Source organism: Alligator mississippiensis, chromosome 1, assembly GCF_030867095.1.
Source record: "Alligator mississippiensis isolate rAllMis1 chromosome 1, rAllMis1, whole genome shotgun sequence".
In the NCBI taxonomy this organism is placed as follows: Eukaryota; Metazoa; Chordata; order Crocodylia; family Alligatoridae; genus Alligator; species Alligator mississippiensis.
The window spans coordinates 434,573,466-434,585,766 of NC_081824.1; positions in this window are offsets into that span (position 1 = coordinate 434,573,466).

Here is a 12,301-nt window from a genome sequence, read left to right on the forward strand (position 1 = left end):
GTTCACTACTTTGCCAAGCTGTTTGGCACAACTTGTCATGTTAGTAGCTTGATTTGTGTTTTTAAAAAAGGGCAAGGATTTCTTAGGGTGCTATCTTTTATTGGGCCAGCTACATAGTTGGGATAAAGTTAGACAAGCTTTCAAATGTAAGACATTCTTCCTCAGGTTTCTCAGAGGAAGAATGTCTTACATTCAAAAGCTTGTCTAACTTTATCCCATCTACAAGTAATTGGTCCAATAAAAAGATATCACTCTAAAAAATCCCTCTCTCTCTCTCTCTCTTTCGCATAATTTCTGGACCACCATGGCTACAAGAGCACTTTACATTTTTTTTTACAAGGACAGGTTGCTAGCTTGTTGCTCAGACCACTTTGTAGAGGACCAGACCCTACTTTTTTATATTTTTTTTTACCAGGAATTAAAACTCTGAGTGACAAATCTCATAAGGTAATTAGAACAACCAAGCTTTCCCACTGTATCACTGTCCAAACTACCAACATTTGGTCTTTACCTGGTTTACTCAGACCATATACACAGTCTCTGCTGCATTCACAGTCTCTGGCCAATATTCCCAGGAGAATATTGGCCAGACAATGCTATACTGAGCCTCCAGCTTCTTCCTCCTCAGCCCTCAGTCTCTCAGATTCTCTGCCCCTCAGCTCCCAGCTCTTGGCTGTCTGCTTCCAGGCTCTCAACTCTCTGCCGGCCTTGGCTCCCAGCCTCTCAACCCTCTACTCCCAGCTGTCTGCCTGTCTCGGCTCTCAGTTCTTGACTGTCTGCCTGTCCCAGGCCTCTCTCGCTAGGGGTGCCTGTACACATGCGGGGACACTGCTTTGATATGATGTATTTACAGTGCGTTGGAACAGGTTCAGTTAATCGAGTCTAATTAGCATGCTCCAGCCAGCCTCCACATCTTGTGTATCAACATCTCCGTACCTCAAAATGGTGGTGGGGGCGCTTTAACTAAAGCTTGTTGAATGAGCTTTAGGTAAAATGCCTCTGCTGCCATTTTGGAGTGCAAGGACAATAATACATGAGATGCTGTGGGTGATTTAGAGAGGTACTAGGAGCTGCTCTAATTAAAACAACCCACCTCCACCCCTAGAGCATGCGTAAAGACACCCTAGGAGCCCAATTCTCACACCCCTCTGATTTCTCCCCCTCCCAGGAAACCTGTCTCCCCCTCTGGTTCCTCTCTGGAAGTCTCTCTGGAAGTTCCTCAGGAGCCCTCTTAACCTCCTGCCAGATAATTATCTAAGGCAGCTCTGCCCCTTGCCTAGGCACCATGCAATCCCATGTACTGCTTATAGCAGGGCTATTAGTCCATGCAAGCCTTGCAGACTACCCCAGGCACATTGAGCTGGCAGTCTGCTACCCTGCTACAACAATGTTAAACAAAAAATATAAAAAATACACCTTAGGAAAGTAAACACCCCAAATACTGCTCATTTACATTTGAAGAGTTAATCTGAAAATACTCAGGAGGGAGGAATCTGTTTGCTGTTTTATTTTTTAAGAATAAAAAGAAAATTGCTATTTTATAACATAGATGAAATCATAATTTTACTCTTTAAAAGTTTTAGTCTTAAAAATAGCTGTGATTTAGTTGAAAAACAACACAAGTGAACACAGAAACCATAAAAACAAATGATGCAAATTAAAAATTAGTTCCCCTGAAAGGAAGTTGCTGTGCTTTTCACAATTATTTATGCTTTCAGCAAGGAAATAAAAAGCAGTAGTTTTATCAGTCTTATCAGATATACTTCTGAGTTTGTTTCTAGTTATTCCAAAATTGAGGTTATGGTACTGAAAGATATTATGTGGCTAATCAAAGAAAAAATGGGCAGAAGAAACAGGGAAATAATTTCCAAGATACATTTTGTTAATTGCCAAATTTTTCAGTGCCCAAGTGAGGACACCCAAGAGAGGGCACCCTCTCAAATTGCTAGGGTTGCTGAACAGAACATAGGTTGCTTCCCATCTAGTTCTGGTGCTATATGATAAAGTATATGACAATGTTCTTTCCTGCTCTTTTAGTTTCATTGCTGTAGGGAAAATAGGACAAATATGTGAACTGCAGATCTTTATGGTATGATCTTTATGAACTTGTGTAATGACAGTTATTGATATTGCTTATGATTAAAGCCAGCCTACTTCATAGTTTTGCTAGTTCAGGAAGAAATTATATTCTGACCTCCTTGTGCCAAGTATCTCTACTGTGGTTGAATGTGATGGCCCATTCCATCAGCACACATTCTGTGTATTATCCCTTTAATACAACTGCAGGTATCTTCGGTTTCTACTGAAGACTCACCTGTGATTATTTTTAACAACTACTTTTAATATTTAGAAATTCTGCACTGTTTGGATCAAGAGCTTTAGTTTTGCACCTGAAAACCTGGCATTTAGCAAGAGATGGTGGTCAATGGATGGGCAAATTTGTTTCTCCTATGTTAAGCGTGTTACTGTTTAGCTAGAAAATAGAAATCAGAATTGTTGCACAGCTAATATACTGTCATGATTAGTGAAAGCCAACGATTGTTGTGGGATATTTTTTTATTGGACCAACTATATAGTTGGCAGGGACATAGACAAGCATATAGGTATCACTATACCCTTCATCAGGTCTCTGAGAAAAAAACAGACATAGCATAACTATGTCATAATAGAGGCAGAGACTGTGGGGGGCAAGGAGCAGAGACTGTGGAGAGTGGGTGGGGGAAGGGGCAGAAACTGTGGGGTGTGGGAGGGGCTGGGCAGCAACTGTGGAGAGCTTGGGGTTTGGGGGGTACAAGTGGTAGGGGGGCAGAAAGGCTGCAGGGGGAAGAAGTGGGGGAGAGCAGAGGGCAAGGGGGCTGCCTGACTCCCCCAGCCACATGACCCTCCACCCCAGCCACTGCTTTCCCTGCTGTAGCAGTGTGGGTGGGATGAATTTAAGACAGACACATGATAATTAGATTCCATACCTGGAAAAGTATAACAAATTTATAATTTTTCCACATATAGAATATAATTATTGGGGGTTGGCTTAAATTCAGGATCATCTTAGATTTGAGGAAATACAGTATTAGGAAGCTAACAGACAAAATAAATGCAGTAAAAAGGATAACTTAAGTGGAACAACTCACCAGCGAAGTGCAGTGAATAGTGTTCTACTTTTATGAATTCTGGAGAATTGTCTTACAATTTAATAGTTCTTATATCTTAACAAAGTAAAACACCTAAGATATTCCAAACTCAAACAGAATTGAAACTGAGTTATAGCAGAAGAAAATTATTCAAACAAACTGCAGCCCAACAATATTGGAACATACAAAAGGGAAATATTTCAACTCATTCATCAGTATGTGTAGCAAGAGTGAAACTAGGTGTGGCACCTGATGAAAGCTAAACTATAAGGGAAGAAATATGTCAGTTACAGTTAAACTGCTTTTCACAGGACTCCAAATCAAAGCTGGATTTGGGCCAGCTCATAACAGCTCAGCAACTCAGTATTTTTTGTTTGTCTGGCTGCCATTGTGGTTTTCTTCCAGCCAATCTCCGCTACCTGGTTGCCACTCAACAGCATATATTGTAACCAATCAATGCCACTGACCAATTAGGAGGAGAGCAGAACATGCAAAGGACAGATGTAAGCTTCAGAACACAGCTGAGGGAGGAAAGCCAAGGTTTTAATTACAGAAACAAAAGACTACATATACTCAATTCCCACATTTTAGCAGGAAACAATCTTACTCAGGGGATAGGGACACTGTGAAAAGACAAACAAGCTAGCACTTGTCTGTGTCTAACGATGAAGATATCCTAATGTGTCACCTAATGTGTACATGTACTGATTATATAACATTAACTAAAAATATTGCTGCCATGTCACCAGTCATGGGTAAGGCTTATGTGATAAGAGACTTTTTGGTATCAGAAGTGTTCCAAGGTTCAAAGAAAACTGTGCCATGCTTTAATTTTTTTGCATCACTCCCCTGTTGCTTTTTAGATTCACAGCTGACTTGTATTTTTATAGCACTTAAAAAAATATCCTGCCTATTGGTGGGTTGACTGATTCAGATTACTGCTCATGTCAGTAATCCTATGCAGTACACATTGGTGCTTGCTAAGCAAACTGAAAGAGTTTCTGACAGAGAACCTGACAGAGGTTCTGCTTGATAGATAACAACTTTTTGGTAATAGTATCGTTTATTCCAGTTTTGTGATGTATACTTCAATAGAACTCCATCATTTTTGCTGTCAGCACCCCTGTGGCTGCTCCCTCCTTCACTGCATTGTCTGTGTGAAGTAAAATATCTTCCCTTTTGTTTACCTTTCAAGAGAAAGAGTATTAAACTGAAAACCTGACAAAATACTGCAAAAAGTATAACAAGAATCCTGCTGGCCACGGAGGTGCCAATCTCACTCACTGTAAAAGCAGCTAAACTGCTTCAGGAAGTGGCTTCCCAGAGGTCGCTCGCAGGGGGGCACTGGTGCGCCTTCCCACCCCCCTGCCCGCCTGCTACACGGGGAGCGCGGCCTGACAGGAGGTGCACTGGTGCTCCCAGGAACCTGCTGCTAAAGCTGGCCCGCAACTTTCTGATCAACTTCTTCCTGGCTCTGGCCAACCTTCTCATCCAGCAGACTGGGAAGGCAGCACTAGCCAGGGGGAAACCCAGGCAACTTGTGGGCCTCTTTTCCTCTCATTCCTTTGGAGTTTCACTGGGTGAGGTGCAGAGGCTCCTTAGATATGCTCAAGAGGCAGGAGGCATTAGCCCATGTTCTCTGCTTGGTGTCCACCCTCCACCCCGCTTATAGTACACTAATTATTAACCACTGACCTACACTCCCATTCCTCATGGAGTCCAGGGCAGGAAGGGACCTCACAAGGTCATCTAGTCTAGTCCACTGCTAGTACATCTAATTTAACTAGCTCTTTTAGCCATTCCTGATAAGTCTTGCTTCCCAGCCCCTAATAATTTTTTGTCACCCCACACTGGACCGTTTCCAATCTGTTCATACCCTTCTTGAAGTATGGGGTCCGAAACTGGATACAGTACTCCAGGTGAGGCCTCACCAGTGCTGAATACAGTGGAAAAATCTCTTCCCCGATTTGCAAGTGACACTCCTGTTGATACAACCTGGCATGCTATTGGCTTTTGTTTTCCCACAAGAGCATATTGTTGGCTCATATTCACCTTATGGCCTACTGCAAGCTCCAGGTCCTCCTCTGTAGTACTGCAGTCTGACCAGTCATTCCCCAGTCTGTATTTGTGCATGCAATTATTCTCTCCCAAGTGCAGTAGGTCCTTTGCAATTGTCCCTGATGAATTTTATTTGGTTGATTGCAGACCATTTTTCCAGTCTAGCTAGGTCATTCTGGATCTTAGATCTACCCTCCAGGTATCTACAGCTCCACTTAATTTGGTATCATCTGCAAATTTGTTAAGTACACAATTAAGAGACCTATGGTCCCTGTGGTTTTGCTCTTGATATATGTGTGTAATCCCTTTTTGTTGCCTTTTATGTGCCTTGCTAGTTGCATCTCAAATTGTACCTTGGCTTTCCTAATTTTTTCTCTACATGCCCATGTGATGCTCTTTATATTCCTCCCTAGTACTATGACCAAGCTATTTTTATAGGTTTCCTTTTTAAGTTTCAACTAACTGAAGAGCTTGCTGCCTAGCCAGGTTGGCCTTCTGTTGCATTTCCCATTCTTTTATCACATCAGCTTGCTCCTGTACCCTTAACAGGGCTTCCTTAAAGTATAGCCAGTAGGCCTGTGCAAATAGGGAAGTATTTGATTCGGATTTGGACAGTGATTTGATTCGGAGATTCAGATAACTGTCCTGAATCGATTCAGCTGAATTGGCTTCAGAAGATTTGGTGCTGATTCAGAGAGATTCAATGAATCAGATCGGCCGGGGAGAGGCAGGGAGAGCCAGATGAGCCACAGGAGAACCTGTAGCCGCCTGCCTCTCCCCAGGCAGGGAGAACTGCGAGAAAAGCCCCCATGGCTGCCCTGCTCAGCCCTATCCCCCGCCTGGCCCCAGCCTAGTCTCAGCACTTAAAAAAAAATAGTGTCCCCCCTGCCTAACACCCACGTGGCAACTGTTGCATCATGTGGGTGCAGCACAGCTTGCCAGGGCGCCGCGTGCTGTCTTGGAGCTGGGGCCGCTGGGGCTGAGTGGTGCTGGGCTCTGGCTGACACGTGGAACCACCCCTGTCCCAGACAGCATGTGGTGCCCTGCTGAGCCGCATTGCACCTGTGCCATGGGGCAGCTGCCGTGTGTGTACAGGGGGGGCTCTGCCATGAGGCCCCAATTGCCATTGCCAGATCTGGTGAATATGGGGTGCTTTGTTTTTTTTTTAAGTACCGGGAGGTTGGGGCTGGGGAGGGCAGCCATGGGGACTTCTCCCGCGGCTCCTCTGGCTGTGCCTGCCTCTGCCCCAGTGGGGGGAGCCATGGGGGCTATGCCTGGTGTCCGCTTGCCCAGCCAGTGTGGAAGGTGGGGAAATGCAGGCACGGCTCTTTGGGCAGCAGCAGGGCATAGCCCCCACTCCCAGCACTGCTGCGCCTACATCAGCACTGGGAGCAGGGGCTCTGCCCTGTTGCCGCTTGCCAGCTGGCGCGGAAAACATAAGATGAGGGCATGGCGGCACTGGGAGTGGGGGCTCTGCCCTGCTGCCACTTGCCGCCTTCTGCCTGGAGTGAGCTGTGCCCACATCCCGCCCCACCGGCTGGGCAAGCAGCAGCAGGGCAGAGCCCCCACTCCCAGTGCTGCCATGTGTACATCCCATGCCCCTCCACCCCCCTCCTTGAGTAATGTGCCCTCCTGCCACAGCTGGGCAGCTTGTCCCAGCCCCAGCCCCAATCCCTCCCTCCCCACTCCCCCAATCCCATCAGATTTACCAGCTAGAGGCTGGTCAGCTGCCTGTTTAGTCTATGGCTGAATCTCCAAAGGGGCTGAATCTTTTCCAAATCGATTGGGATGCTTCAAATCAATTCGGAGCTTTTAATTGGTCTCCTGATTTGATTTGGATTTGGCGATTTGGTCCCTGAATTGGGCCAAATCTCCTCCGAACTGAATCAGCTACCAAAGGTTTGCATAGCCCTAATAGCCAGCTCTCCTGGATCCCTTTCCCCTTAAGACTTGCCTCCAGGGGATCCTGTCCACCAGTCCCCCGAGTTTGTTAAAAGTCTTTTTTCCCCCTGAAGTCCAGTGTCTATTTTGTTTCTTTCCTTCCTCTCTCAGGATCTTGAACTCTTATCATTTTGTATTCATTGCCCCCCTTACATTCCACCTTCACATTCTCAACCAATTCCTCCTTTTTTGTGAGCAGCAAATGGAGACCCCTCACCCCCACCTCCGACTTGACTTCTATCATCTGTATCAGAGTTATCCCCAACACACTCCAAGAATTTGCACTGCTGTTTTTTGTCAGAACCCATTAGTAGCTGGATGCCTATGGCACAGTGGAATCTCCCGCCATAGTGGAAAATCCCGCTGTCAATCATTCTGCTGTCAATCATTCTGAATGCTATGGCACAGTGGAAAATTCCGCTGGTGGCAGTAACTAGGTCACGGTGGAAAATTCCGCTATGTCAGAACCCAATAACTATATGCCACAGTAGTGGAAAATTACAACTTAGAAAAAGTTCCCGCCAACTTTATGCAAACACGCACACCACCATTGGCCGGTTCCAAATTATTCATATTTGGCGACTAGTGATTGGCTTGCTAGCCATATGGAGGTTGAAGTGGTTTCCGCCCCTGTTGGAGAACTCTGTGCATTTCTCGGAGTAAACCTGGCGGACTGATCACCCACCAGCGACTCCCCGTCACTGACCTTCTCGACGTACCCTCCGTCCCTGCGCGCTCGTTAAGCCATTTACGGTCGTCTCGTACGTTCTCAAAGAGCTCTTGTCTCGTTTGCAACTGTAACCTAAGTCAGTTTTCATCCTGCACTGTAACCATCAGCAGTGAAAGTAAAGCAATCTTAGATCAACCTGTCACAACCCAAAGGTGTGATTTTTGTTTTTGTGTGTGCTTTGGCACCACTGAATTATTTTCCTGCCGTTTGAAGCTTTCTTTGCAGGGTGCATTTCTTCTTTGCAGCATAGAAATGCACGTTGCAAGGAGTTCCCGCTATTTGTATTTAAATTCGAGCCCCATTATTGGCTAGTGTTAAATTATTCCCACGTGGCGGCTAGCGATTGGCTTGCTAGCCGTATAAGAGGCTCGAGTGGTTTCTGCCCAAGTTGGAGGACTCCACGAACATCAGGAGGAGGAGACTTCACGTCTCGTGAAGATTTCTAAGTGCTGCAAAGCCTATTGGACCCAGCGTGAATATCAAGAAGGCAACAGGGGTCTGATCAGCCTCTAGCCTTTCCCCATCACTGAGCGCAATCCTCAACATATCCCTCTTCCCTGCGCACAAAAAGGATCCACGGAGCTTTGACAACTCCGTGTGAGTGAGAGAGTTTTTGTCTGAGTCCTCAAACTGGGGATTTAAGTGGAGCTTTGCCTGGGAAACTGTCCAGCCTACACCGCGACCATCTACGGTGTAAGTAAACAATCTTGAATCAACCATTACGCGTCCGTGCCTAATTCTAGTGTGTCGCCTGTTTTCTCCGACCCAGCGTGTCCGGGCTGCTGGTCACAGCCCGTGGCACGAAAAAGGGCCCGGATCGCTCCCGGCCTGCATGTGGCGACGAGGATGGGATCAGGAGAAAACACGCTAGAGCTAGAATTAGTTAAGAACTGCCCTTGGCGTGGTGAAAAACGCCAAGTGAAAAGTTTTATGGATCTGGAGGTGCATATCGCTTACCACCAGGCGAGCGGAACAGGTGAGAGATATATCAGCGGACGTCTTTTGCTGAAGGGAGAAGAGGGAGCTTCTGAAGACGGAGCCCCGAGAGAGAGGGAAGTGTATTTGCACCCCGCGGCATTCGGGTGTATGATGAGCGATGAGCAGGTCCTGTTCAGGCCCTTTGATACTGTGTCCCTCGCCAGGGTCAACCCAGCGGGCGAAGTGAACCCGACCCTCACCCAGGAGTGTGCCCGTTGCCTATGATATGCTCGGGAGAGTGAAGAACCAGTGCCAATCGGGCAGTTCTCCCCTTTCATGGTGGCGTCTAGATTAAGGAGTCGTGAGCTTCCATCCGAGCTCCGCGAAGATCTGGAGACGAAGGGACGCCCCACAGATGAGAGGGTGGCCCTACAGTATGACAAGGGGGGAGAGTTAAGTGCAACTTTCTGTACGATAACTGATTTAATAAACAAGAATTTAAGTTTGAAGGCCCAGCTGTGTATAGCTGTTCAAGCGGTCAAAGAAGCGGCTGAGAGAAGGGACCCTGAAACGCCAGTTCAAGATGGCGCCGAGCAAGAGGGAGACCGCGTGGAAGAACCAGAAAAGAAGGGTGGAGCTTCGGAGGAATCCGCGAGAGTTTGGTCAGCGACTCTGCCCATCGACGCAGCGCCGTCTCCGGCAACCCCGCCCAGCGCCGCAGCGCCGCCTCTGATGACCACGCCTTCATGCTGACGAAAGGGAGAGTCGAGTGGAGGAGCGCATCCGCCTCTCTTGCCTGAAGCAGTAACAGCAGCAGTGACTCCCGCAGCAGCAGTTCAGTCTACAACAATGACTAACCGAGTTGCTACTGCCTACTATGCTCGCACCAGAACTGAACTACAGAATTTGTGCAGAGAATCAAGAATCCAACCTGAAGAAACTCTAGCTGTATGGTTGGGATGTTTGGTCGTGGAACTTGGATCTGACCTGCTGAACCAGGAAGAAGCAAGCTTCTTGGTCAGACAAGCTTCATGGAGTAGAGGACATGTCACTGACATCGACATGATAGCGGTCAACGCTCACTGGCCTATTCCACTGCCAGCGCTTGTTGCAGGACTGATCGGTCAGAAAGCCCACGTATGGCATGATGGATGGCCAGAACATACCGGCGCAGAACATCTCATGCTAGCAATCATCGGAGTCTCATATTGTGCCTGGAACCCCAGAGCATGTGCGCTGGGACTAACATCACTCCAGCGAATAAGACCATGGCCTCACCGTCATCTATGAGACCCTGGAACCGTTCCAGTAACCATTCACAGCATAGATACTTGTCTTGAGGTTTATGGGCAAAAGAACATCGTCGTCCTCCGGATTCTGCTCAACCCAATGGTGAACCAACCCGTAAGTAATCTCCTTCATCAGTTGTCACGACTGCGTATCCTGATGGAGCCAAGATTATCTATTGATCGGGACCGTCGACACCCAACCGAGATTCAAGGTGCAAAACATCATGAATCCGATCTTCCATCGTTGCCACAAAGAACACCAGAAGAGCGATACATGTTTGGATTTCTCCTACAGCATTCTGGACTCAATAAGCGTCAACTTCGGATTTTAGGAGACGCAGGCCAATGGCAACTGGCCTATGAGTTAGGTTTCCGTTTCCTAGAAGAATTAGACGATGGCTCCTCGACGATTTCATCTAGTTAAGTGTGCAAGACAGGGTAGTTTAAAGTAGCAAACACCTGTATTATATGTTTTAAAAATGATAGTAGAGTTCCATGGAAACCTTGTAAATATTTTGAGATACGTTAACTTATTTTTTTTTGAGAGTTTTTTGTTTATAGGTCCGGAATTCAGAGTGCGTGGTGAAGAGAAGCCCCAAGAAGGATAACATCACCGAGAAGTGAGGGCCTGACGCGCGACTTTGCCATAACGCCCACTGAAGCCCTGATCGTGCAGTTTTTGTTATGAATCTGATTATGTGTGTGTATTTGTGTTGGTTATTGTTTGGTTCGATCCCTGGAGGACGAACATCTTATGTTGGTAAATGTTGTGTTTGTTTGTTTTGTTTGGCGACTCGTGATAAAACTCTTGATCACTCGAATAATGAGCGTGCAGCATAATTCAGCTGTGCCTTCAGCAAGGGGGGATGTCACAACCCAAAGGTGTGATTTTTGTTTTTGTGTGCGCTTTGGCACCACTGAATTATTTTCCTGCCGTTTGAAGCTTTCTTTGCAGGGTGCATTTCTTCTTTGCAGTGCATTTCTTCTTTGCAGCATAGAAATGCAGGTTGCAAGGAGTTCCCACCATTTGTATTTAAATTCGAGCCTCATTATTGGCTAGCGTTAAATTATTCCCACGTGGCGGCTAGCGATTGGCTTGCTAGCCGTATAAGAGGCTTGAGTGGTTTCTGCCCAAGTTGGAGGACTCCACGAACGTCAGGAGGAGGAGACTTCACATCTCGTGAAGATCTCTAAGCGCTGCGAAGCCTATTGGACCCAGCGTGAATATCAAGAAGGCAACAGGGGTCTGATCAGCCTCTAGCCTCTCCCCGTTGCCAAGCGCAATCCTCGACGTATCCCTCTTCCCTGCGCGCAAAAAGGATCCACAGAGCTTCGACGACTCCGTGTGAGAGTTTTTGTCTGAGTCCTCAAACTGGGGATTTAAGCGGAGCTTTGCCTGGGAAACTGTCCAGCCTACACCGCGACCATCTACGGTGTAATAAACAATCTTGAATCAACCATTACGCGTCCGTGCCTAATTCTAGCGTGTCGCCTGTTTTCTCCGACCCAGCGTGTCCGGGCTGCTGGCCACAGCCCGCGGCACGAAAAAAGGGCCTGGATCGCTCCCGGCTCGCACACAACCAATACGTTTCGGTGCCTAGTTCCTCTCCATCTGTCAAAAAGTACCCACCTGCTGTTTCGGGTTACTGGCCATAACCTCGGCCTACCACTCGACCACCACATTTTTCTCCCAGCAGGTATCCCAATAATTAAGGTTCCCCACAAGAACCAGCTCCTGTGATTTAGAAGCTTCCAACAGTTGTATAAAGAAGGCCTCCTCCACCTGATCCCATGGCCTTTCCCAAGAATTGTCTTGCTATCCATTTAGTGGCCTCTTTAACTGAGGGAAGCTTAGTTTTCTGGTGGGCCAAGGCCCACCACCTCTGTATAGCAAACCGTGGAAGTGAAACCTCACAGAATGATTTGTGATTTCAGTACTGTCAAGTCCAAACCCTAGATTTACCATCTCTGGTATCTGCCCTCAAAATTTACAGTTGCTGAAAAGAAGATTTTTCTTATTATACTCAATCATGTATGGCCTCTTTTATAGTTTGATGACAGGCTGTCTTTTAGGAATGCGCATATATGCGTAGCTTACAGAGATTTTTATTCAGTAGAAAACGTACATAAATAATTTTACAAATGTCAGTCTCACCAACACCAACGTGCTGTAACTCAAGAAACGGCCCATGTAGACGGTCATTGCTGCTAGAGACGACCCATACAAGTATTCCACA